This window comes from Magnolia sinica, chromosome 9, assembly GCF_029962835.1.
Source record: "Magnolia sinica isolate HGM2019 chromosome 9, MsV1, whole genome shotgun sequence".
In the NCBI taxonomy this organism is placed as follows: Eukaryota; Viridiplantae; Streptophyta; class Magnoliopsida; order Magnoliales; family Magnoliaceae; genus Magnolia; species Magnolia sinica.
This window is the reverse complement of record NC_080581.1, coordinates 13,130,607-13,155,860: the sequence shown is the minus strand read 5'-3', so window position 1 is coordinate 13,155,860 and position 25,254 is coordinate 13,130,607. Positions and strand designations below refer to the sequence as shown.

Genomic DNA, 25,254 nt, shown 5'->3' with positions numbered 1-25,254 from the left:
TTGGTAATCACCTCAAATTGCCGACTGAAAGCAAAAATCATTCTGCCAGAGTGGTCTCTGCAAACTCCGCCTCCAACCTGTTGGTAAGGTCACAGAAACCTGGATGAAGGGACAACACAAATGTCAACCTGATATAATACTTCTGTTGCCGGAAAAAAGTTTTCAACGGTACGTGTTCAATCTCTACTGTTTCTTGTGGTGTGATCCACATGAGATTTGGATCTGCCTCAATTTTGGGCTCTTAAAATAAGCTAGAAAATGGATGAACAGCATGGATAAAACAGATACATTATGGTGGGGCCACAGAGCTTCAACAACAGCTGGTTGGCAAGGGATTCATGTTCACTTCCCAAGTATAGGGTTGTGATGTAGTGATAAACTCGGTGAGACCGAGGTCGAATCCCAAGGGACTGAAACCTGTACGTTATCTGAAACTAGGTAGAGTTAAAATTAAACTAAGATGAAATCTAAATTTATTATAATTTAAGGAATAATGGTGAAATATTAATGTAAAACTTAAGAAATTTAGAGGTAGGAAACTAGGGATTCAGATGATCCACTTGTAGACATCAGGGAGATCTACGCTTGATTCATGAACTCAACTGGACTTCGAGTCCCATCTTCATCCAGTTGGAAGATATGCCACTAAAACTCAATCTGAACTTTCTTCGATCTAGTTTTCAAAGAGATGAAAGGTATGAGAATTAGAGTTGATTCCATCACAAAACGATGCCCATGAGACAAAGTAAACAGCAGAATTACACTAATCAACAATCAATCAGATAGATGTATAAATGTTAGGAAGGATTCCATCATCCAACCATGCTCAGGAGACGATGGTGAACAACGGGACTTCCTAACTGCATAATCAGGATAATGAAAAGGAAAAACTCACGCCATCGCAGATTTATTGTAATATCAGTCACAATAAACCATTAAAAATTAAAGCCTTCCTTAAAATCAAACCAATCAATAACAAGTTCGACATGAATCAAACCGTAGGATCATTCCATCACGCCACAAGCTTCACCTCTTAGCCCTAGCTAAGAGGTTTAGCCTGACATGATTTGGCTAATCCTCCAAAGATTCAAAAAATAAACAAATAAAAATACTCTTAACAATTCTTTCTCTCTCTCATGTTAGAAGATTCCCAGCCGTGGATCCTTGCTAATTGAATGCCCGCTTCCGTTCTCTCTCTCTTCTTTCTTATAGGCAAGGACGCCTTAGAGCAGGAGTTCTGCACTCCTCTTTACACAATGTGGTTCACAAAAACGCCGGACTGCGCACCTCTGCTCAGCAAAAACGCAGAGATGGGTTGTGTTTCAGGTGAATCCGAGAGGTAGGATCGCCCAAACTAACAAATCCAACCTCATAGGAGTGGTAGAAACTTGTTTGGATAGCTACTGGACGATTCTGATTGACAGTCCGATCACCGCCATGGTCATACAACCTTCCGCAAAACTCGGACAGCATCCGGACGCGAAACAGAGCCTGCGTAAGATGGTTACGCTGTGATGATGATGGGATCCATGATCGGTGATGCCTGGAAAATCCATTCCGTCCACTGAATTCCCCTCACAAAACTAGTCGGGTATGGATGACTTTTTCTTAGTTTCAGTGTGGCCCACAGAACTTTTGTTGCTGTTGTCTGTTCCGTGTTTGAACGGTTGAAAACCATTCAAGCTGTCCTCTTTTAGTTCCCTCCTCTAGGTCTGGGTCATATGGTCCTTGGTCTTTGAATGGACGGTTCAGATTTCTCTAATAGACACTCATGGTGGCCCACAACAGCATCCCACATGGATGGCGTGCGAACACTGGAACGAAAACGGAAACTCTGTTTTGGAGAAGGAAAGCTCGGTCAAACCGAGTTCGACCGGCTTGAGTGGTTTGGTGCACAGCGAGTGCACGTGCGCTACGTGCGCATGCCACTCAAGGTGGGGTCTACTTTGATGTATATGGGAGATCCGTTCGGTCCATATCTTTTCTCATATCATTTTAACAGTGGGGACGGAAGTTGAGGCATATCCAGATAGCAAGTGGGCTCCAAATCGAGGTTTTAAGGCTGATGTGTCTGTTGAGCCACTTCCATAAAGATCCAAGGGTCAAATTTGACTTGTACGGTTCATTTATGGTCCTCAGGCTACGAATGATGTTCTGAGCTGAGCGGATGGTGGGAACCCTGTGATCTTGCATTCTGGATGATTTTTGGGCCCGTGTAACATGAGTGGCCCGATTTTCTCGAATCTCTGGTGTGTAAATCCGTCGATCTTGGTCCCTTGTAGTCATTCCCTTTCCTTGGTGACATCAGAGCGTTAAATCCACACTCTTAACATCCTTTTCAGTTACATGCTCGTAAATTCACCCTGCAGCACAAACACGATTTAAATAGGCCTTTAAACATTTTCATGGTCATAAATCCATGTAATAACTAAGGTCTAATATGCAATATTTTGACCCTCAACACAACCCCCAACCAGCATTTTGCTAGTCCCGAGCAAAGTATGCGAAAAATAAACTGAGAATTACAGGACAATTTCTATAAACTCAAGTGATTTTTGAAAAATAACCCAAATACGAGAAGTCTAAGATTCATGACTATTGGACATTACTTTCTCCTGGACTCAAGCGCACAGTAAACTTCATAATTAAATTCAAAGTATTAATCCATCAATTAGAACAATTCTAAACATTGAGTTCCATGGTTGTATAGTGTATTCTCGGCTTATCATCATTAAAATTCACTTCTCTATTTCAGGATATCATTGGTAACCAACAAGAGAATTCATGATAACCAAAACTTAAAGAAAAACTTGCCTCACAGATCATGTTTTCATTTTTCTAGCTTTTGATTTTTCCATTAAAAGTAACGCCAAGAAGGGGAATCGAATCCTCACCTATAGGGAGCAAACCTATGGTGAAGACTGTACACCCAACTTTTTTCACATATCATCCATGGGGGATTGAATCTACACCTATAGGGAGCAAATCTATGGTGTAGACCATTCGCCCAATCCTTTCAATTTCTCAGGTTGGTTCCTTTCAAGCTTAGTGATCACCAAGTTAATCTTTTAATATCGAACTGAACCCTTAATGTGCAAGCAAGATGTGTTTTGTGAAATCATGACTCAATCAATGTTTAAAACTTCTAATCATGGATTGATAACTGTGAAATCTATCAAACAACTAAATCCAAGAGACATAAATCACTAACATCATGTATCTTGTAAGTCTCAATCCAAGATGGTTGTCGAAATTACTTCGAATTCATACGAAATTCCAAAAAAATTTAAAAATCTTCACAATTTCTGCTTAAGACCAAGAAAACACTGATTAGGTAGCCTAATCTCCCACCCTCAACTAAAAATTTACAATGTCCTCAATGTAAAAGATATGCTCGCAATGTACATGAGATAATTAAAGTAAATGAGAAGTGATGGGAAGATTGTACCTGGATGAGGGATTTAAGAAGCTTTTACACAAAAAACTCAGCATGAATGCAAGTTAGCACAAGAGAGAAACCAACAAAAGCTAAAATAAAATCATTAAAAAAAAGATCCTACCTATACCACTTTCGTAGGTGCTCTCGATTGCATTTAGTTTATGCAATAAGCCTTTAAACCCCTAGGTTGTCCCTAGCGGACGAGTTGTAGTCTCGTGAGGATTTGCAGCAATGTTACCCACAAACATTTGAACTAACTAACTAAAATAAAATAAAATAAAATAAAATAAAAGGCTGGGTTGCCTCCCAAGAGCGCTAAGTTTACCGTCTTCAGCTAGACAAATAAAGTAAACTACCCTAGTCCTATGAAAGCGATAAACCTACCTACACCTCCATCAGACTAGGAGATCAATCCTGGTAAACAGAAGCAGTCAGAGGCATGGACATGTCCTCTGAATCAAATTTCTCGACAAATGGTTTTAATCGATGTCCATTTACTTTAAACTCCTTGCCATTGTCGGGGTCTCTTATCTCAACGGCCCCATGAGGATAAACAGTAACAACAATATAAGGGCCGGTCCAACGAGATCGAAGCTTACCCGGAAAGAGATGTAGTCGAGAGTCATACAAAAGGACTTTCTGACCAGATGTGAATGATTTCCGTAGAATACGTTGGTCATAAAACGCCTTCATTCTGTCCTTATAAGTTCTCGAGTTCTCGTATGCGTCGTTCCGAATTTCTTTGAGTTCATTCAACTGAAGTTTGCGTAGCGAGCTAGCGTTGTCTAAATTTTAATTCAATTTTTTTATTACCCAGTAGGCTCTATGTTCCAACTCCATAAGCAAGTGGCAAGTCTTCTCATAGACAAGTCTATAGGGTGACATTCCAATAGGGGTTTTAAACGCAGTACGGTGAGCCCATAAGGCATCAGTCAATCGGATTAACCAATCCTTACGGTCAAGGTTAACTGTTTTCTCCAAAATGTGTTTGATCTCCCTATTGAAAATCTCAACTTGCCCACTTGTCTGTGGATGATATGGGGTGCTCACCTTATGAGAAATATCTTATTTCTTCATTAAACTCTTGAATGGCCTATTATAAAAGTGTGAGCCCCCATCACTAATGATAGCTCGAGGCGTTCCGAATCGGGAAAGGATGTTCTCTTTTAGGAATTTAATGACCGTGCGATGGTCATTATTCCGACACGGAATCGCTTCAACCCATTTAGTGACATAGTCTACAGCGAGCAAAACATATAGATTTCCAAAAGATTGGGGGAATGGTCCCATGAAATCAATGCCCCAGCAATCAAATGCCTCGATGATAAGAATGAAATTCAAGGGCATCATATTTCGACGGGACAACGCTCCCAATTTCTGACAATGCTCACAGGCTTTGCAAAACTCATGAGTGTCCCTAAACATAGTGGGCCAGTAAAAACCACACTGCAGAATCTTGGTCGTGGTCTTTTTAGCAGAAAAGTGACCACCACAGGCCTGTGAGTGACAAAAGGAGATGACACTCTGATGCTCATCATCTGGCACACATCTCCTCAGGATTTGGTCTGGGCAATATTTAAACAAATATAGATCATCCCAGAAAAAGTTGCATACCTTGGTGAAAAATTTCTTCTTATCTTACGTAGTCCAATGTGTCGGTATGGAACCTGTGGCAAGATAATTAGCAATATCAGCGAACCAAGGTGAATGGGAGACTCTGAACAATTGTTCATCGGGGAACATGTCATTCATATGTATCGTTTCAAGGGAATCAGAGAGATTAAGGTGAGAAAGATGGTCAGCCACTACGTTCTCTACTCCCTTTTTATCTTTTATTTCTAGGTCAAATTCCCGAAGTAGGAGGATCCATCGTATTAAGCAGGGCTTAGCATCATTCTTAGACAGAAGATACTTGAGTGCCGCGTGATCAGTGTAAATAATGATCTTGGATCCAATCAAGTAGGACTAAAATTTGTCCAAAGTGAACACTACGGCCAAGAGTTCCTTTTCCGTAGTCGAGTAGTTCACTTGGGCAGGATTTAAAGTCTTACTCGCATAATGAATAACGTAGGGTTTCTTATTTTTTTGCTAGCCTAGAACCGCCCCAAGAGCATAATTAAACGCGTCGCACATAAGTTCAAAAGGAATGCCCCAGTAGGGTGGTTGTATGATGGGTGCACTAGTCAACATGCCCTTAAGCTTAGTGAAAGCTTCCTGACATGTCTCAGTCCACTCATATGGTGCATCCTTTTGAAGTAGATTACACAAAGGATGAGAGAAGAGACTAAAGTCTTTTATGAATCACCTGTAAAATCCTGCGTGTCCTAAGAAGGATCGCACGTCTCTAATATTCTTGGGTGGAGGTAGGTTAGAGATAAGATCGATTTTTGCCTTATCCACCTCGATTCCTTTGGACGAGATAATATGTCCAAGGACAATTCCCTTATGAACCATGAAATAGCACTTCTCCCAATTAAGTACCAAGTTCTTTTCTTCACATCTTCTCAGCACACATTTAAGACTCTCTAAGCACTCGCTGAAAGATGAACCAAAAATAGAGAAATCATCCATGAAGGCCTCTACATATTTCCCCACCATGTCAAAAAAGATACTCATCATACATCGCTGAAAGGTGGCAGGGGCATTACATAATCTGAATGGCATTCTTCTGTAGGCAAAGGTGCCGTAGGGACATGTAAATGTGATCTTTTCCTGGTCCTCAGGGGCGATTTCAATCTGATCGTAGCCCAAATACCCGTCAAGGAAACGGTAATAGGAATGACTAGCTAGCCGTTCTAAGATTTGATCAATGAAGGGCAAAGGAAAGTGGTCCTTCCTCGTGATGGTATTCAGCTTCCTATAGTCAATGCACATTCTCCAACCAGTAGTAACTCTAGTTGGCACGAGTTCATTATTGGCATTGGCTATGATAGTGATCCCGGACTTCTTAGGAACCACCTAAGTTGGACTCACCCATTGACTATCGGATATGGGGTATATGATACCCACATCTAATAGTTTAAGAACCTTGGCCTTAACTACTTCCCTCATGTTTGGATTTAGTCTACGTTGTGATTGCCGAGCGGTCTTCGCATTATCCTCAAGATAAATGCGGTGAGTATAAATCGAGGGTTCGATTCCCTTGAGGTCCACTATCGCCCATCCAAGGGCTCTCTTATGCTCAATGAGAGTAGATATGAGCATACTCTCCTGTTCTTTCTCCAGGTGGGCAGAGATCACCATCGGAAATGTCTCATCTTGACCTAAATAGACATATTTTAAATCAGAGGGTAAAAGTTTTAGGTCAAGCTTCGGCAGCTTGAGGTTAGACGGTGGGGCACTACATCCGTTTGGGATAACTCTTCAAATTGTGGCCTCCACCGGTTAACTTTAAGTACCGGTGCAATATCAAGCAAGGCACACGTCTCCCTAATCATGTCATCATCAAAATCATGAGAGTGGGCCAGGCACGTCTCTAGAGGGTCAGAGGATAAGGTCAGAGGTGTCGTATCTTCCACTAAAGAGTCAATCATGTTAATGTCGTGGAAATCATCATCATCCTCTAAGTTTCTGCCATTATTGAAAAAGATGTTTGACTCCAATGTCATATTCCCAAAGGACATAGTCATGACACCATTCCTGCAATTGATAATTGCGTTTGAAGTGGCAAGGAATGGGCGACCAAGAATGACGGAAATCTGAGTGCTCATGTTATTGATGGGTTCGGTGTCCAGGATAATAAAATCTACAGGGTAGTAAAATCTATCAACTTGGACTAACACATCCTCAATTATCCCTCTTGGTACATGAACAGAGTGATCAACAAGTTGTAGTATGGTTAGGGTGGGTTTTAATTCACCTAAACCTAACTGTTTGTATACCGAGTAGGGAATCAGATTGATGCTCACTCCTAAGTCAAGAAGTGCATGATCAATTCGATGGTCCCCGATTATACATGATATGGTTGGGCTACCGGGATCTTTGAATTTCTGTGGCACGTCTTACTTTAGGATGACACTCACTTTCTTAGTCAAGAAGATCTTCTTTTGAATACTCTGCCGTCGTTTGGTCGTGTATAAGTCTTTCAAGAATTTGGCATATGAAGGTATCTGTTTTACGACATCAAGTAGAGGAATGTTGACTTTCACTTGTTTCAACACCTCTAGGATATCTTGAGAGTTAGAGAGAGGTTTTGGTGCAACCAACCGTTGGGGAAATGGAGCAACTGGAATTTCTAGAAGTTCTGGTTCTAATTTTTGTGGGGCCTCACTAGATCCATTATTGTTGTCCTCTTTTGGTTCTTGAGGCTTTTCGGGCCTAACCAGAAGGGTTTTATCAATGATCTTCCCACTCCTAAGAGTGGTGATGGATTTAGTGTGCCCCATTTGATTTGAAGAGCTGGGATCACTTATCTTGTATTGCGGTTTAGGATTGGGGAGCAGTTGTGTAGGAAGCATCCCCTTTTCTATAACCGTCATACTTGAATCCATCTTTTGCATAAAGTCTTGCATTGCCTGGGTCAGCTCTTGCATGGAATTTTGAACAAGTTCTTCTTGAGGTTTCCCCTGATTTGGATTTTGATTGAAGAAACCTTGAGGGGTAACAGTTTGTCCATTTCTCCAACTAAAGTTTGGATGATTTTTCCAACCAGGATTGTATGTATTAGAGGTTGGTCCATTGAAAGGTCTTTGATAATTATTTATGGCATTGGATTGTTCATTCAACACCTCTCGGAAGGTGGATATCGTAGGACAATTTTCAATTGTATGAATGTTGCAATCACATATGCCGCAAACACTTTCATTAACCTTATCCTTCTTTCCTTCCATGGCCTCAACTTTTCTCATGAGCGTAGTCACTTTATACTTGAGATCATCCTTCTCTTTCATGAGATACAATCCACCTTTCTCCTTAGATTGAGTTGGCCTAGACGTGGTGTTCGATTTTGGGTAATAGTTCTATGATTGTGTTTTTTCAGCAAGACTATCGAGGTAATCCCTTACCTTGTCAACATTTTTATTAATGAATTCTCCATTACACATTGTCTCGACCATTTGGCGCATGGAAGATGTCAGTCCATCATAGAAAAAATTTGTAATGCGCCACGTTTCAAAGCCGTGTTGTGGGCATGAACTGACCAAATCCTTGAACCTTTCCCAACATTAGTAAAATGTTTCATCCTCCTTTTGAGTGAAGTTCATGATTGTTTTTCTAAGGGTTATCGTTTTACGATGTGGAAAAATTTTCTTTATAAATTCCCTCTACATATCATTCCATGTGCCAATGGATCTAGGACACAGTGAATGTAACCACGTCTTAGCCTTCTCCTTCAAGGAAAAAGGAAAGAGTTTCAGCCTGATTGTGCCCTCAGACACATTTTGAAAATATAAAGTGGCTATGATCTCATCAAATTCTTTCAAATGTAGGTATGGTTCTTCAGATTCAAGCCCATGAAACTTAGGAAGGAGTTGGATAACCCCTGGCTTGATGTCCATATGTCCTGTATTTTTGGAAAAAATCATGCATGAGAGCGTACTCACCCCCGCTGGTTGTAAATAATCTCGTAAAGTACGAGGCAGGGGTGCTTAATGCACCTCATTCTCATCCTGAATGTCCTCCACCCTGGGTTGAGGTAGAAGAGGTTGGTTCTCAGCCATCACTTCAATTAACTCAGGGGATTTCGAGTGGTGTTTAGTCCTGCGATGAATAGTTAACCCCTCAACCAATCCTCCTTCAGTCAAGAGACGTCGAGTGTCGTCACGGGCCCACTTGGGCTTGAAACACTCACAACCCTCGATCAAATTCGAAACCTAATCCTAAGAAAGGAAAAGAAAATCTAGAAAGAAAGAGAGGGTTGGAAAGAAGTTACCAAATTGGAGTCTCTAAGTTAAAAATCTACAAAAGAAAACAAAACAAATCAGTTTCTAAAAAGAAGGTCTAAAATTAGAAAATCCTTAAAAAGAAAGATAAAAGTAAACTAGTTTCTAAAAGAAGAAATTCCTAAAAGAAAGTGAAAATTTAAAATAAATTAGGAAAGTCCTAAACTAGTAAGTAAATTACTAAAAGAGATCTGAAAAATAGAAAGTAGAGAAAGAGCTTACCGAATTAGAAATTTCTATCTTAAAAGCCTACAAAATAGGAAAGTTAGTTTCTAAAAAATCTATAAGTAGAAAATTTCTAAAAATAAATTAGGAAACAAAGATTCTAAAAGAGTTAGAATTAGAAACTTGCTAAAATAAATCCTAATTTAGAAATAGCAATGAAGAAATTAAGAAAGAAATTACCAATTTAGAAACCTATCTCAGAATCCTACAAAACAGGAAAGTTGGGTTAGTTTCTAAAAAGGGAAGAATTTCTAAAAGAGTAAATAACTAACCTAGTTTCTAAAAACAAAAGAGGAAAGTTTCTAAAAACAAACTATTTCCTAAAAATAGAAAAATACTAGAATTAGAAAATTTCTAAAACTCAAACCCTAATTCTAAAAATAGAAAAAGTAGAGAAATTAGAAAGGGATTACCAATTTAGAAGTTTATGTCAGGATCCTACAAAACAGGAACAAGTTAGTTCTAGAAATCAAATAGAAATAAGAATTTAAAACTAAAGTTAGTAAAATCCTAATCTCAAACTAATTCTAAAACTAATTAATTTCAAAGAATCGTAACCATCAATCTCAGGCAACGGCGCCAAAAACTTGTTCACTCCCCAAGTATAGGGTTGTGATGTAGTGATAAACTCAGTGAGACTGAGGTTGAATCCCAAGGGACTGAAACCTGTACGTTATCTGAAACTAGGTAGAGTTAAAATTAGACTAAGATGAAATCTAAATTGATTATAATTTGAGGAATAATGGTGAAATATTAATGTAAAACTTAAGAAATTTAGAGGTAGGAAACTAGGGATTCAGAGGATCCACTTGTAGAGATCAGGGAGATCTACGCTTAATTCATGAACTCAACTGGACTTCGGGTCCTATCTTCATCCAGTTGGAAGATATGCCACTAAAACTCAATCTGAACTTCCTTCGATCTAGTTTTCAAAGAGATGAAATGTATGAGAATTAGAGTTGATTCCATCACAAAACCATGTCTATGAGACAAAGTAAACAACAGAATTACACTAATCAACAATCAATCAGATAGATGTATGAATGTTAGGAAGGATTCCATCATCCAACCATGCCCAGGAGACGATGGTGAACAATAGGACTTCCTAACTGCATAATCAGGATAATGAAAAGGAAAAACTCACGCCATCACAGATTTACTGTAATATCAGTCACAATAAACCATTAAAAACTAAAGCCTTCCTTAAAATCAAACCAATTAATAACAAGTACGACATGAATCAAACCGTAGGATCATTTCATCACGCCACAAGCTTCACCTCTTAGCCCTAGCTAAGAGGTTTAGCCTGACATGATTTGGCTAATCCTCCAAAGATTCAGAAAATAAATAAATAAAAACACTCTTAACAATTCTTTCTCTCTCTCACGTTAAAAGATTCCCAACCGTGGATCCCTGTCAATTGAATGCCCCCTTCCATTCTCTCTCTCTTCTTTCTTATAGGCAAGGACGCCCTGGAGCAGGAGTTCCGCACTCCTCTTTACGCAATGTGGTTCGTAAAAACGCTGGACTGCGCACCTCTGCTCAGCAAAAACGCAGAGATGGGTTGTGTTTCAGGTGAATCCGAGAGGTAGGATCGCCCAAACTAACAAATCCAACCTCATAGGAGTGGTAAAAACTTGTTTGGATAGCTACTGGACGGTTTTGATTGACGGTCCGATCACCGCCATGGTCATACAACCTTTCACAAAACTCGGACAGCGTCCAGACGCGAAACAGAGCCTGCATAAGATGATTACGCTGTGATGATGATGGGATCCATGATCGGTGATGCCTGGAAAATCCATTCCGTCCACTGAATTCCCCTCACAAAACCAGTCGAGTATGGATGACTTTTTCTTAGTTTCAGTGTGGCCCACAGAACTTTTGTTGCTGCCGTCCGTTCCGTGTTTGAACGGTTGAAAACCATTCAAGCTGTCCTCTTTTAGTTTCCTCCTCTAGGTCTGGGTCATATGGTCCTTGGTCTTTGAATGGACGGTTCAGATTTCTCTAATAAACACTCATGGTGGCCCACATCAGCATCCAACATGGACGGCGTGCGAACGCTGGAACGAAAACTGAAACTCCGTTTTGGAGAAGGAAAGCTCAGTCAAACTGAGTTCAACCGGCTTGAGTGGTTTGGTGCACAGCGAGTGCGCGTGTGCTGCGTGCGCATGCCACTCAAGGTGGGGTCTACTTTGATGTATATGGGAGATCCGTTTCGTTCATATCTTTTCTCATATCATTTTAACAGTGGGGACGGAAGTTGAGGCATATCCAGATAGCAAGTGGGCTCCAAATCGAGGTTTTAGGGCTGATGTGTCTGTTGAGCCACTTCCATAAAGATCCAAGGGTTCAAATTTGACTTGTACAGTTCATTTATGGTCCTCAAGCTACGAATGATGTTCTGAGCTGAGTGGATGGTGGGAACCCTGTGATCTTGCATTCTGGACGATTTTCGGGCCTATGTAACATGAGTGGCTTGATTTTCTCGAATCTCTGGCGTGTAAATCCATCGATCTTGGTCCCTTGTAGTACTTCCCTTACCTTGGTAACATCAGAGCGTTAAATCCACTCTCTTAACATCCTTTTCAGTCACATGCTCATAAATTCACCCTGCAGCACAAACATGATTTAAATAGGCCTTTAAACATTTTCATGGTCATAAATCCATGTAATAACTAGGGTCTAATATGCAATATTTGACCCTCAACAATTCACTAGCCCACTACGCCAAAACTGTGAAAAAAGGACAGTCCAAAACCGTCTCAAATGACCAAAAAGGACGGTCATGGACCGTCGCAAGGGCCGTCAAATTTTGACGTGTCGTATTACTTAAAGGACGGTCAAAAACCATCATTCTTATTGACGAAAAAAGGATGGTCGTGAACCGTCCTTAAAAAGGACGGTCTCGAACCGTCTCTAATGAGCCTTTAAAGGACGGCCATGGACCGTCCTTAAAAAAGACTGTCGTAGACCGTCTCTGATGAGCCTTTAAAGGACGGCCATGGACCATCCTTTAAAAGGATTGTCTTGGACCGTCCCTGATGAGCCTTCAAAGGACGGCCATGGACCGTCCTTAAAAAGGACTGTCCTAGACCATCTCTTATGGGCCTTCAAAGGACGGCCATGGACCGTCCTTTAAAAGGACGGTCATGGACTGTCCCTTATGAGAGGGTCAATATACACCTGTTACAATATATTTCATCGTATTCTTCCTGATATACACCTGTTATATAATATATTTCATCATATTCACATTCACATCCATCTAAACCCAAACTACGTAAATCCAACATAAACTACATTCATCCAAACATAAACTACACCCATCCAAACACAAGCAATCTTATCCACATTACATTCATCCACACATAAATACATATAAGTTTAACATTATAAAGTAAAAAAAGAAAAAAAATCAGCAACAATTTTCTTTTTGTGTCTTTCACCTGAAAAAAAAAGTATTAAACCATCAAAACATTATAATTCAGAATCATAAAGAATTGTATAAACTTCTTCCAAAAAAGTGGGCACTTTTTAAAAATAAAACTGATCATTAAAATAGGTTTAGGTTTAGGTTTTAGTTTTAGGTTTTAGGTTTTAGGTTTAGATTTAGGTTTAGGATTAGGTTTTAGGTTATAGGTTATAGGTTATAAGTTTAGGTTATAGGTTATAGGTTAAGGTTTAGGTTATAGGTTTTGGTTTAGGTTTAGGTTAAGGTTAAGGTTATAGGTTTTGGTTTAGGTTTAGGTTTAGGTTTAGGTTAAGGTTTAGGCTTAGGTTATAGGTTTAGGTTAAGGTTTAGGTTTTAGTTATAGGTTATAGTATATAGGTTATAGCTTTAGGGAATTGAGAATACGTTAAGGTTAAGGTTTAGGTTTAGGAAATCGGGTCCGAGTTCGGGATCGGGTTTAGGTTTGGGTTATCAAGTTTAGGTTTAAGTTTAGGTTATGGAGTTGAGATTAGGATTAGGTGTAGATTTAGGTTCAAGGATTTGAGAATACATTTCAATTTTAGGTTTAGGTTTAGGTTTTAGGCTTATGTTTAGGTTATAGGTTTAGGTTATAAGTGCAGGTAATAGGTTTAGGTTTATGTTAGGTTATAGGTTAAGGTTTAGGGAATTGAGAATAGGTTAAGGTTTAGGTTTAGGAAATCGAGTTCGGGTTCGGGATTGGGTTTAGGTTTCGGTTAGGGAGTTGAGATTACGATTAGGTGTAGGTTTAGGTTTTGGGATTTGAGAATACATTTAGGTTTTAGGTTTATGTTAAGGTTATAGGTTATAGGTTTAGGTTTAGGTTAAGGTATAGGTTTAGGTTTCGGTTTAGGTTATAAGAAATAGGTTTAAGGAATTGAGAATAGGTTAAGGTTTAGGTTTAGGAAATTGGGTTCGGGTTCAGGATAGGGTTTAGGTTTTGGTTTTCAAGTTTAGGTTTAGGTTTAGGTTAGGGAGTTGAGATTATGATTAGGTGTAGGTTTAGGTTTAGGGATTTAAGAATACATTTAGGTTATAGGTTTAGGTTATAGGTTTAGGTCATAAGCTATAGGTTTAGGAAATTTAGAATATGTTAATTTTTAGGTTTAGGAAATTGGGTTCCAGTTCGAGATCGGGTTTAGGTTTGGGTTTTCAAGTTTAGGTTTAGGTTTTCAAGTTTAGGTTTAGGTTTAGGTTTAGATTAGGATTAGGTGTAGGTTTAGGTTTAGGAACTTGAGAATACATTTAGGTTTAAGGTTTAGGTTTAGGTTTAGGTTATAGGTTATTGGTTTAGGTTAAAGTTTAGGTTTAGGTTTAGGTTTAAGTTATAAGCTATAGGTTTAGGGAATTGAGAATAGGTTATTATTTAGGTTTAGGAAATCGGGTTCGGGTTCGGGATCGGGTTTAGGTTTGGATTTTCAAGTTTAGGTTTAGGTTTAGGTTAGGGAGTTGAGATTAGGATTAGGTGTAGGTTTAGGTTTAGGGATTTGAGAATATAATAAGTTTTAGGTTTAGGTTTAGGTTATATGTTATAGGTTTAGGTTTAGTTTTAGGTATAAGTTATAAGCTATAGGTTTAGGGAACTGAGAATAGGTTAAGGTTTAGGTTTAGGAAATTGGGTTCGGGTTCGAGATTCGGTTTAGGTTTGGGTTTTCAAGTTTAGGTTTAGGTTAGGGAGTTGAGATTAGGATTAGGTGTAGGTTTAGGTTTAGGGATTTGAGAATACATTTAGGTTTTAGGTTTAGGTTTAGGTTATAGGTTACAGGTTTAGGTTTAGGTTTAGGTTTAGGTTAAGGTTATAGGTTTAGGTTTAGGTTTAGGTTTAGGTTATAAGCTATAAGTTTAGGGAATTGAGAATAGGTTAAGGTTTAGGATTAGGAAATTGGGTTTGGGTTCGGGTTCGGGATCGGGTTTTGGTTTGGGTTTTCAAGTTTAGGTTTAAGTTTAGGTTAGGGAGTTGAGATTAGGATTATGTGTTGGTTTAGGTTTAGGGATTTGAGAATACATATAGGTTTAGGTTTAGGAAATCGGGTTCGGGTTGGGAATCAGCTTTAGGTTTGGGTTTTCAAGTTTAGGTTTAGGTTTAGGTTAGGGAGTTGAGATTAGGTTTAGGTGTAGGTTTAGGTTTAGGGATTTGAGAATACATTTAAGTTTTAGGTTTATGTTTAGGTTATATGTTATAGGTTTAGGTTTAAGTTTAGGTTAAGGTATAGGTTTAGGTTTCAGTTTAAGTTATAAGTAATAGGTTTAGGGAATTGAGAATAGGTTAAGGTTTAGGTTTAGGAAATCGAGTTCCGGTTTGGGATCGGGTTTAGGTTTAGGTTAGGGAGTTGAGATTAGGATTAGGGGTAGGTTTAGGTTTAGGGATTTGAGAATACATTTAGGTTTTAGGTTTAGGTTATAGGTTTAGGTTTAGGTTAAGGTTTAGGTTTAGGTTATAAGCTATAGGTTTAGGGAATTGAGAATAGGTTAAGGTTTAGGATTAGGAAATCAGGTTTGGGTTCGGGATCGGGTTTTGGTTTGGGTTTTCAAGTTTAGGCTTAGGTTTAGGTTAGGGAGTTGAGATTAGGATTAGGTGTAGGTTTAGGTTTAGGGATTTGAGAATGCATTAGGTTTTAGGTTTAGGTTTAGGTTATAGGTTATAGGTTTAGGTTTAGGTTTAGGTTAAGGTATAGGTTTAGGGAATTGAGAATAGGTTAAGGTTTAGGTTTAGGAAATCGGGTTCGGGTTCAAGATTGGGTTTAGGTTTGGGTTTTCAAGTTTAGGTTTAGGTTTAGGTTAGGGAGTTGAGATTAAGATTAGGTGTAGGTTTAGGTTTAAGGATTTGAGAATACATTTAGGTTTAGGTTTAGGTTAAGGTACAGGTTTAGGTTATAAGCTACAGGTTTAGGGAATTGAGAATAGGTTAAGGTTTAGGTTTAGGAAATCGGGTTCAGGTTCGGGATCGGGTTTAGCTTTGGGTTTTCAAGTTTAGGTTTAGGTTTAGGTTAGGGAGTTGAGATTAGGATTAGGTGTAAGTTTAGGTTTAGGGATTTGAGAATACATTAGGTTTTAGGTTTAGGTTATAAGCTATAGGTTTAGGGAATTGAGAATAGGTTAAGGTTTAGGTTTAGGAAATCGGGTTCACGTTTGAGATCGGGTTTACGTTTGGGTTTTCAAGTTTAGGATTAGGTTAGGGAGTTGAGATTATGATTAGGTTTAGGGATTTGAGAATACATTTAGGTTTTAGGTTTAGGTTTAGGTTTAGGTTTAGGTTAAGGTTTAGGTTTAGGTTTAGGTTTAGGTTATAAGCTATAGGTTTAGGGAATTGAGAATAGGTTAAGGTTTAGGTTTAGAAAATCGGATTCGGGTTCGGGATCGGGTTTAGGTTTGGGTTTTCAAGTTTAGGTTTAGGTTTAGGTTAGGGAGTTGAGATTAGGATTAGGTGTAGGTTTAGGTTTAGGGATTTGAGAATGCATTAGGTTTTAGGTTTAGGTTTAGGTTATAGGTTATAGGTTTAGGTTTAGGTTTAGGTTTAGGTTTATGCTTAGGTTTAGGTTATAAGCTATAAGTTTAGGGAATTGAGAATAAGTTAAGGTTTTGGTTTAGGAAATTGGGTTCGGGTTCGAGATCGGGTTTATGTTTTGGTTTTCAAGTTTAGTTTTAGGTTTAGGTTAGGGAGTTGAGATTAGGATTAGGTGTATGTTTAGGTTTAGGGATTTCAGAATACATTTAGGTTTTAGGTTTCGGTTTAGGTTATAGGTTATAGGTTTAGGTTTAGGTTTAGGTTAAGGTTTAGGTTTAAGGAATTGAGAATAGGTTATGGTTTAGGTTTAGGAAATCGGGTTCGGGTTCGGGATCGGGTTTAGGTTTGGGTTTTCAAGTTTAGGTTTAGGTTTAGGTTAGGGAGTTGAGATTAGGATTAGGTGTAGGTTTAGGTTTAAGGATTTGAGAATACATTTAGGTTTTAGGTTTAGGTTTAGGTTTTGGTTTAGGTTTAGGTTAAGGTATAGGTTTAGGTTTCGGTTTAGGTTATAAGCTATAGGTTTAGGGAATTGAGAATAGGTTAAGGTTTAGGTTTAGGAAATCGGGTTCAGGTTCGGGATCAGGTTTAGGTTTAGGTTTTCAAGTTTAGGTTTAGGTTTAGGTTAGGGAGTTGAGATTAGGATTCGGTGTAGGTTTAGGTTTTCAAATTTAAGTTTAGGTTTAGGTTAGGGAGTTGAGATTTGGATTAGGTGTAGGTTTAGGTTTTCAAGTTCAAGTTTAGATTTAGGTTAGGTTAAGGTTTAAGTTAAGGTTATATGTTATAGTTAAGGTTATAGGTTTAGGTTTAGGTTAAGGTTATAGGTTTAGGTTTAGGTTTAGGTTTAGGGAATTGAGAATAGGTTATGGTTTGGGTTTTCAAGTTTAGGTTTAGGTTTAGGTTAGGGAGTTGAGATTAGGATTAGGTGTAGGTTTAGGTTTAAGGATTTGAGAATACATTTAGGTTTTAGGTTTAGGTTTAGGTTATAGGTTATAGGTTTAGGTTAAGGTTTAGGTTTAGGTTATAAGCTATAGGTTTAGGGAATTGAGATTAGGTTAAGGTTTAGGTTTAGGAAATCGGGTTTGGGTTCGGGATCGGGTTTAGGTTAGGGTTTTCAAGTTTAGGTTTAGGTTTAGGTTAGGGAGTTGAGATTAGGATTCGGTGTAGGTTTAGGTTTTCAAATTTAAGTTTAGGTTTAGGTTAGGGAGTTGAGATTAGGATTAGGTGTAGGTTTAGGTTTTCAAGTTTAAGTTTAGATTTAGGTTAGGTTAAGGTTTAAGTTAAGGTTATATGTTATGGTTAAGGTTATAAGTTTAGGTTTAGGTTAAGGTTATAGGTTTAGGTTTAGGCAATTAAGAATAGGTTATGGTTTGGGTTTTCAAGTTTAGGTTTAGGTTTAAGTTAGGGAGTTGAGATTAGGATTAGATGTAGGTTTAGGTTTAAGGATTTGAGAATACATTTAGGTTTTTGGTTTAGGTTTAGGTTATAGGTTATAGGTTATAGGTTAAGGTTTAGGTTTAGGTTTAGGTTTAGGTTTAAGTTATAAGCTATATGTTTAGGGAATTGAGAATAGGTTAAGGTTTAGGTTTAGGAAATTGGGTTCGGGTTCGGGATCAGGTTTAGGTTAGGGTTTTCAAGTTTAGGTTTAGGTTTAGGTTAGGGAGTTGAGATTAGGATTCGATGTAGGTTTAGGTTTTCAAATTTAAGTTTAGGTTTAGGTTAGGGAGTTGAGATTTGGATTAGGTGTAGGTTAATTTAGGTTTTTAAGTTTAAGTTTAGATTTAGGTTAGGTTAAGGTTTAAGTTAAGGTTATATGTTATGGTTAAGGTTATAGGTTTAGGTTTAGGTTAAGGTTATAGGTTTAGGTTTAGGTTAGGTTATAGGTTTTTGGTTAAGGTTTAGGTTATAGTTATAGGTTTTGGGATTTGAGAATAAGTTTTAAGTTCAGGTTATAGGTTATAGGTTATAGGTTTAGGTTAAGGTTTAGGTTATTGGTTTTGGAATTTGAGAATAGGTTTAGGTTATAAGTATAGGTTTAGGTTAGGTTGTAGGTTAAAGTTTAGGGAATTGAGTTTAGGTTATAGTTTATAGGTTTAGGTTAGGTTGTAGGTTAAAGTTTAGGGAATTGAGTTTAGGTTATAGTTTATAGGTTTAGGTTATAGGTTTAGGTTGTAGTTTTAGGTTTTGGGATTTGAGAATAGGTTTAGGTTAAGGGTGTGGTCCCTGTAAATACAGAAATAAACACGGCCTGCTCCAATTGGCCAGGCCCTTCCAATACTGTCCATAGGAAATGGACAGCTTCATCATGGTTATAACAGCGGTTCCCATCTTTCAGGGACCCCCGCTCAACATCCGGATAGCTCCGACGCACATCCGGGTCTGCTCCATCAATTTCGAGTAAATACATAAATATGGCCTATCCAAATGGCCAGGCTACTCCAATGTTGTCCATAGGAAATGGACAGCTTCATCATTGTCATAACAGCAATTCCCACCTTCTAAGGACCCCCGCTCAACATCCGGATAGCTCCGACGCACATCCGGGTCTGCTCCATCAATTTCGAGCTAATACATTTAAAAATAACATAATTATATCTAAAAGCATCTGGATACCTGGGGAAGGCCTCCCATATTCGTATTGTTAGTTACTCATCCCTTTGTTCATAAGCGACAATCGACCAACACTTTCTATTGTTACATGTACTCTGAAACCAACACAAATAGATCTGGAAAACAATATAAAGAATAAGAAAAAATGAATTTACCTATACACATCATTAAATGTTTCCCTATAAGGAGGTGATATTATATCTTTAATAGCCACAACCTGTATGACAGAGAAAAATGCAACCGATACAGTCTATTACAATTCAAATGAGAAAAAAGATTTGTGGTTACATCGATATTCTAGTACATTACGAATGGCTGCCTACGTATCCAAAAAGTCAAATTGGGATCAGGCCACTACGTAGTTCTTTTTAATTAACCAAGTTACTAAAGGTCATAAATTTTATATTTAGCAAAGTATCACTGAATGTCGTCTCAAATCGTTTCTGGTTGGGATTTGAGAATAGGTTTAGGTTAAGGTTATAAGCTTAGGTAAAGGTTATAAGTTTAGGTTATAGGTTAAGGTTTAGGTTTAGGTTTAGGTTATAGGTTAAGGTTTAGGTTAGGTTTTAAGTTTAGGTTAAGATTATAGGTTTAGGTTATAAGTGTAGGTTATAGGTTTAGGTTTAGGTTAGGTTATAGGTTAAGGTTTAGGGATTTGAGAATAGGTGTAGGTTTAGGTTTAGGAAATCGGGTTTGGGTTCGGGTTAAGGTTTAGGTTATAGGTTTTGGGATTTGAGAATAGGTTTAGGTTATAAGGATAGGTTTAGGTTATAAGAATAGGTTTAGGTTTAGGTCTTATGTTTAGGTTAAGGTTATAAGTTTAAGTTATAAGTGTAGGTTATAGGTTTAGGTTTAGGTTAAAGTTATAGGTTAAAGTTATATGTTTAGGTTTAGGTTATAAGTGTAGGTTATAGGTTTAGGTTTAGGTTAGGTTATAGGTTAAGGTTTAGGGAATTGAGTTTAGGTTTTAGGTTAGGGAGTTGAGATTAGGATTAGGTGTAGGTTTAGGTTTAGGGATTTGAGAATACGTTAAGGTTTAAGTTTAGGAAATCGGGTTCGGGTTCGAGATTGGGTTTACATTTGGGTTTTAGGTTTAGGTTTAGGTTTAGGTTAAGGTTAAGGTTAAGGTTTAGGTTATAGGTTTTGGGATTTGAGAATAGGTTATATATTATAAATTCTTTATTTTCATTTACATTCGCAAATACATTCATCATCCATCCAAGAAAATCGAGACAGGTGAAAGATACACATAAAAGAGCGGACATGAAAAAAAAAGATTGGTAAGAAAAGCAGTAGAATCTCACTCTGCCATGTATGAGATTGGTTCATAAGAGTAAGGTGGATTGATCATTTTAGGCTGACCATTGTAATTTTATCAGGAACCCAAATGAGGTTTTTTAAAAAAAAGAAAAGAGAGAGAGAGAGAGAGAGAGAGAGAGAGAGAGAGAGATCTTTACTTAAGGTATTTGGAACCCCCAGTATTGCATTAGCTCACCCATTACAATACCAACTGAAAAATCAAGATGTATCTAAGCGAGTTGACGCATGTAAGGCATGTTGGAGACTTGGTTCATGAAACAAAGGTGACTGATAATTGTACTGTGGCCTTGGCAATTTTAACTAGAACCCAAATGCATACAACTCTTTTGAGTTCCAAAACTATCAACTCACAGGCAGGAGGGTTATCACCATGTCTCTTTGTTTTAAACTAACCCAACTGTTCACTCCCCAAGTATAGGGTTGTGATGTAGTAATAAACTCGGTAAGACCGAGGTCGAATCCACAGGGACTGAAACTTGTACGTTTCCTGAAACTAGGTAGTAATAGAATTAGCCTAAGATGCAATCAAAATCAAATGTAAATTGATGAATAATGGGGAGAGATTAATGTAAAATTTTAAGGAATTCAGAGGAAGAAAACTAGGGATTCAGAGGATCCACTTGTAGAGATCAGGGAGAAATTATGCCTGCTTCAGAAATCATGGAATTTAACTAGACTTCCTTTGATATAGTTTTCAAGAGGTGAAAGGTGTATGAATTAGAATGGATTCCATCACCAAGCCATGCCCAGGAGACAAAGTAAACAACAGAATTAAACTAATTACCAACCAACCAACAATGTATGAGGATCAGGAAGGGTACTGTCATCCTACAATGCCCATGAGACAATGATGAACAACAGGGGTTCCGGACTACATAAACTTAAAAAGAGAAAAGAAATACTCAAAGCCATTGCAAACCCATTGTAATTTTCAGTCACAACAGACCATAAAAGACTAAAAAAAATATTCCTTTAATAATCAACTATATCAAATTCAGTTTAGAAATTTAAATTAAAGGCATAAAGTAGGTTCTCCCATCTCGCTACAGGCTTCACCTCTTAGCCCGAGCTAAGAGATTTAGCCACACATGATATGGGCTAAGTCTTAAAAAAAATAATAGAAATATAAAGGAAAAGAAGAAGAAAAAAAACCAGAACCGAGCACCCCTTGCAATCGTCCAAGCCCTGCTCCTCACGTTCCCGTTCCAGCCTCCAAGAATGCTCACGTTCCCCAGCCCTTCCTCTGCCTTTCCAACCACGCCCGCTCCAGCAGCCGATCCGTTTTCCTTTCCACGTTTAAAACCTTCTCCACTCCCCCACCGAGAGTCACCGATCTCCCTCCTTATAGAGCTGTCCTCCAAGAGCTGCTGTAGAGTCCCACCAGAAATAGGTTGCGGAAACAGTCCTTACGCAGCCAGGAACGCACGTCCCTATTTTTCGCAGCAAAACAGCCTCCGTTTGATTTGATTTTGCGGTGCGAAATCAACATATTTGTTGATTCTGACACCTTGGCTAGAGCTATGACCATCTGTTGAAGCATGTGGATGGTCTGGATAATCAATCCGACGGTGATCAGGAGAACACAGGGGCCCACAGCGTCCCGAATTTTTCGGATTGCGTGAACAGAGGCACGCACGTCCGAGCGTTGTACTGCTGGTGGGGCCCACAGTATAGTTTTTAGAGAAATCCACCCCGTTCATTGGATTCCTGACGAAAAACTGGTCAGGAAGGGTGGGTTTTCTTAAAATTCTGCATAGCCCATTGTATCAGATCCCTTCACCGTCCATCTTGCTTTTGGACGATCAAGAATGGATCTCTGGGACTTTTGGAAATTTGCCACCTAGGCATGAATGATATGGCCCTTGTGATTCTCATGGACTGTCTGGATTAATCATCTGGACCATGATGGTGGCCCATAGAGATCGAACGGCGCCCCTGTTTCACGCCAGAAGAAACGGACGTTCCGTCTTTTGATTGAGAGTCGGTGGGGCCCATGAACACTGTCATAAAGTAAATCCACTCCGTTCATTCGACTCGTGGCGAAAAACCAGTAAGAAACGTGCACTTTTTCTTGATTTTAGTGTGGCCCACCGTATCTTCTACTCCGCCGTTCATTATGCATTTAACGGTTAGGATTCTGCAACATCTTCCATGACCTCAAGAGGCCACCTTGGTGAGGTAAATACCCCACCTATGCACACAATGGACGGTCCCGATCAGTTATTTGGGGGAGGAATGGGCCCCACTGAGAGGAACCGGCGGACGGCGCCAGTACGCTGTCCGTGTTTGAATTGAAGAGAGAGATCGACGTCCCTGTGTTGCCATGTAGTCTTAGTGCAAAAAGTGTACTATGTACACTGTATGATGATTATGAGAAATCCACACCATCCATCTTGTTCTTCTCATGATTTAAGGCGTTGAGACCGAAGATGAGGAGTATCCAGAGATCAGGTGGGTCCCAGATCAGTAAATTGTGGGCTGATCTGTCCGTTGGGCCCCTTCCACAGCGATCCAATGGATGAAAATTTATGTGTACGGTTAATTTATGACCCTCAGGCCATGTATAAAGTTTTGAGCTGATCGGATGGCGAGAACCCTGTGATCTTGCATTTTAGACGTCTTTTGGGCCACTTAAGCTCCAATTTCTTGATTTTCTTGAATCCCTGGCATGCACATCCGTCGATCTTGGTCTCCTGGGGTCCGTCGCTTGCCTTGGTGATTTCAGACCGCTAAATCCATGCTTTTAGTACCTTTTTCCCAGTCCAGGCTCGTAAACACGCCCTGCAACACAAACACGTTTTAAATCGGGCCGTTAAACAGTATCATGTTTGAAAACCCAGGTAATAATAGGGTCTGATATGCAATATTTGACCCTTAACACAACCCCCAACCAGCATTTTGCTAGTCCCAGCAAAATATGCGAAAAGTAAGTTGAGAATTATAGAACAATTTCTATAAACTCGAGAGATTTATGAAAAACAATTCAGATATTTGAATTCTAAGATTCATGAATGTTGGCATTACTTTCTCCTAGAATCAAACTCACGGTACTTCATAATCAAGCTCAAATATTAATCCATTAATTAGAACAATTCTAAATATTGAATTCCATGGATGTATAGTCTAATCTCGACTTGTCAACATTAAGATTCACCTCGATATTTAAGGATATCATTGGTAACAACTAAGAGAATTCACGATAACCCAACTTGGCTTACACATTATCTTTTTATTCTTCTAATTTTTGATTTTTTTCATTAGAAGTAACGCCAAGAAGAGGGATCAGATCCTCACCTATAGGGAGCAAACCTAAGGTAAAGACTGTACACCCAACTTTTTCACATATCATTCATGGAGAATCGAATCCTCACCTATAGGGAGCAAACCTATGGTAAAGACTGTTCGCCTAATCCATTCGATTTCTCAAGTTGGTTCCTTTCATGTTTAGTGATTACCAAGTTAATCCTCTAATATCGAACTGAAACCTTAATATGCAAGCGAGATGTGTCCTGCGAATTCATGACTCAATCAATGTTTACAAATTCTAATAATGGATTAACAATTCAAACTTAGCTGTGAAATTTAATAGATAACTGAATCCAAGAGTCATGAAGTACCAACATCACGCATCTTGAAATTCTAAGTGCCCTAGATGGCCTGTCAAAATCACTTCGATTTCATCAGAAATCCTGAAAAATTAAAAATTTTCACAACTTTTGCTCAGGACCAAGAAAACACTGATTAGGAAACCTAATCTCCCACCCCCAACCAAAAATCTACATTGTCCTCAATGTAAAAAGAAATAGACATGCAATGCACATGAGACAACGAAAAAATAGGAGTGATGGAAAGATAGTACCTGGACGAAAAGAATCAAGAGGCATTCCAACGATAGCTACTAAAGAGCGGGTCAGCACAAGAGAGAAACCAACAAAAATAAAATAAAAATAACAAAAATGAAATCCTACCTACACTACTTTCGCAGGTACTCTCGATTGCATTTAGCATATGCAACAAGCCTTTAAACCCCTAGGTTACCCCTAGTGGACGAGTTGTAGTCTCGTGAGGGTTTACAGCAATGTTACCCACAAACATTGAACTAACTAATGATAAAAATGAAATGTAATGAAGAACTGGGTTGCCTCCCAGGAGCGCTAAGTTTACCGTCTTCAGCCAGACAAATAAAGCAACTACCCTAGTCCTAAGAAAACAGGAAACCTACCTATACCTCCATCAGACTAGGAGATCAATCCTGGTAAACAGGATCAGTCAGAGGCATGGACATGTCCTCTAAATCACATTTCTCGACAAATGGTTTCAATCGATGTCCATTGACTTTAAACTCCTTGCCATTGTCGGGATCTCTTATCTCAACGGCCCCATGCGGAAAAGCAGTGACAACAATGTAAGGGCCGGTCCAACGAGATCGAAGCTTACCCGGAAAGAGATGTAATCGAGAATTGTACAAAAGGACCTTCTGACCAGGCGTGAATGATTTTCACAAAATGTGTTGGTCATGAAATGCTTTCATCTTGTCCTTATAAATTCTCGAATTATCGTACGCATCATTCCGGATTTCCTCAAGTTCATTCAATTGAAGTTTGCATAGCGAGCCAGCGTTGTCCAGATTGAAATTAAGATTTTTGATCGCCCAGTACGCTTTATGTTCCAGCTCCACAGGCAAGTGACAAGCTTTCCCATAGACAAGTCTAAAGGGAGACATTCCAATAAGGGTTTTAAAGGCAGTACGGTATGCCCATAAGGCATCGGTCAATCGGATTGACCAATCCTTACGATCAGGGTTAAC

General features: G+C 38.8%; 1 non-coding gene across 1 annotated transcript; it reads left to right on the top strand.

Moving 5' to 3' along the window:
- Positions 1–8,551: 8,551 nt before the first annotated feature.
- On the top strand, positions 8,552–8,658 carry LOC131257106 (small nucleolar RNA R71). The gene has a single exon (XR_009177125.1). It is a non-coding gene; the product is annotated as a small nucleolar RNA R71 (small nucleolar RNA).
- The last annotated feature ends 16,596 nt before the right edge of the window (positions 8,659–25,254 follow it).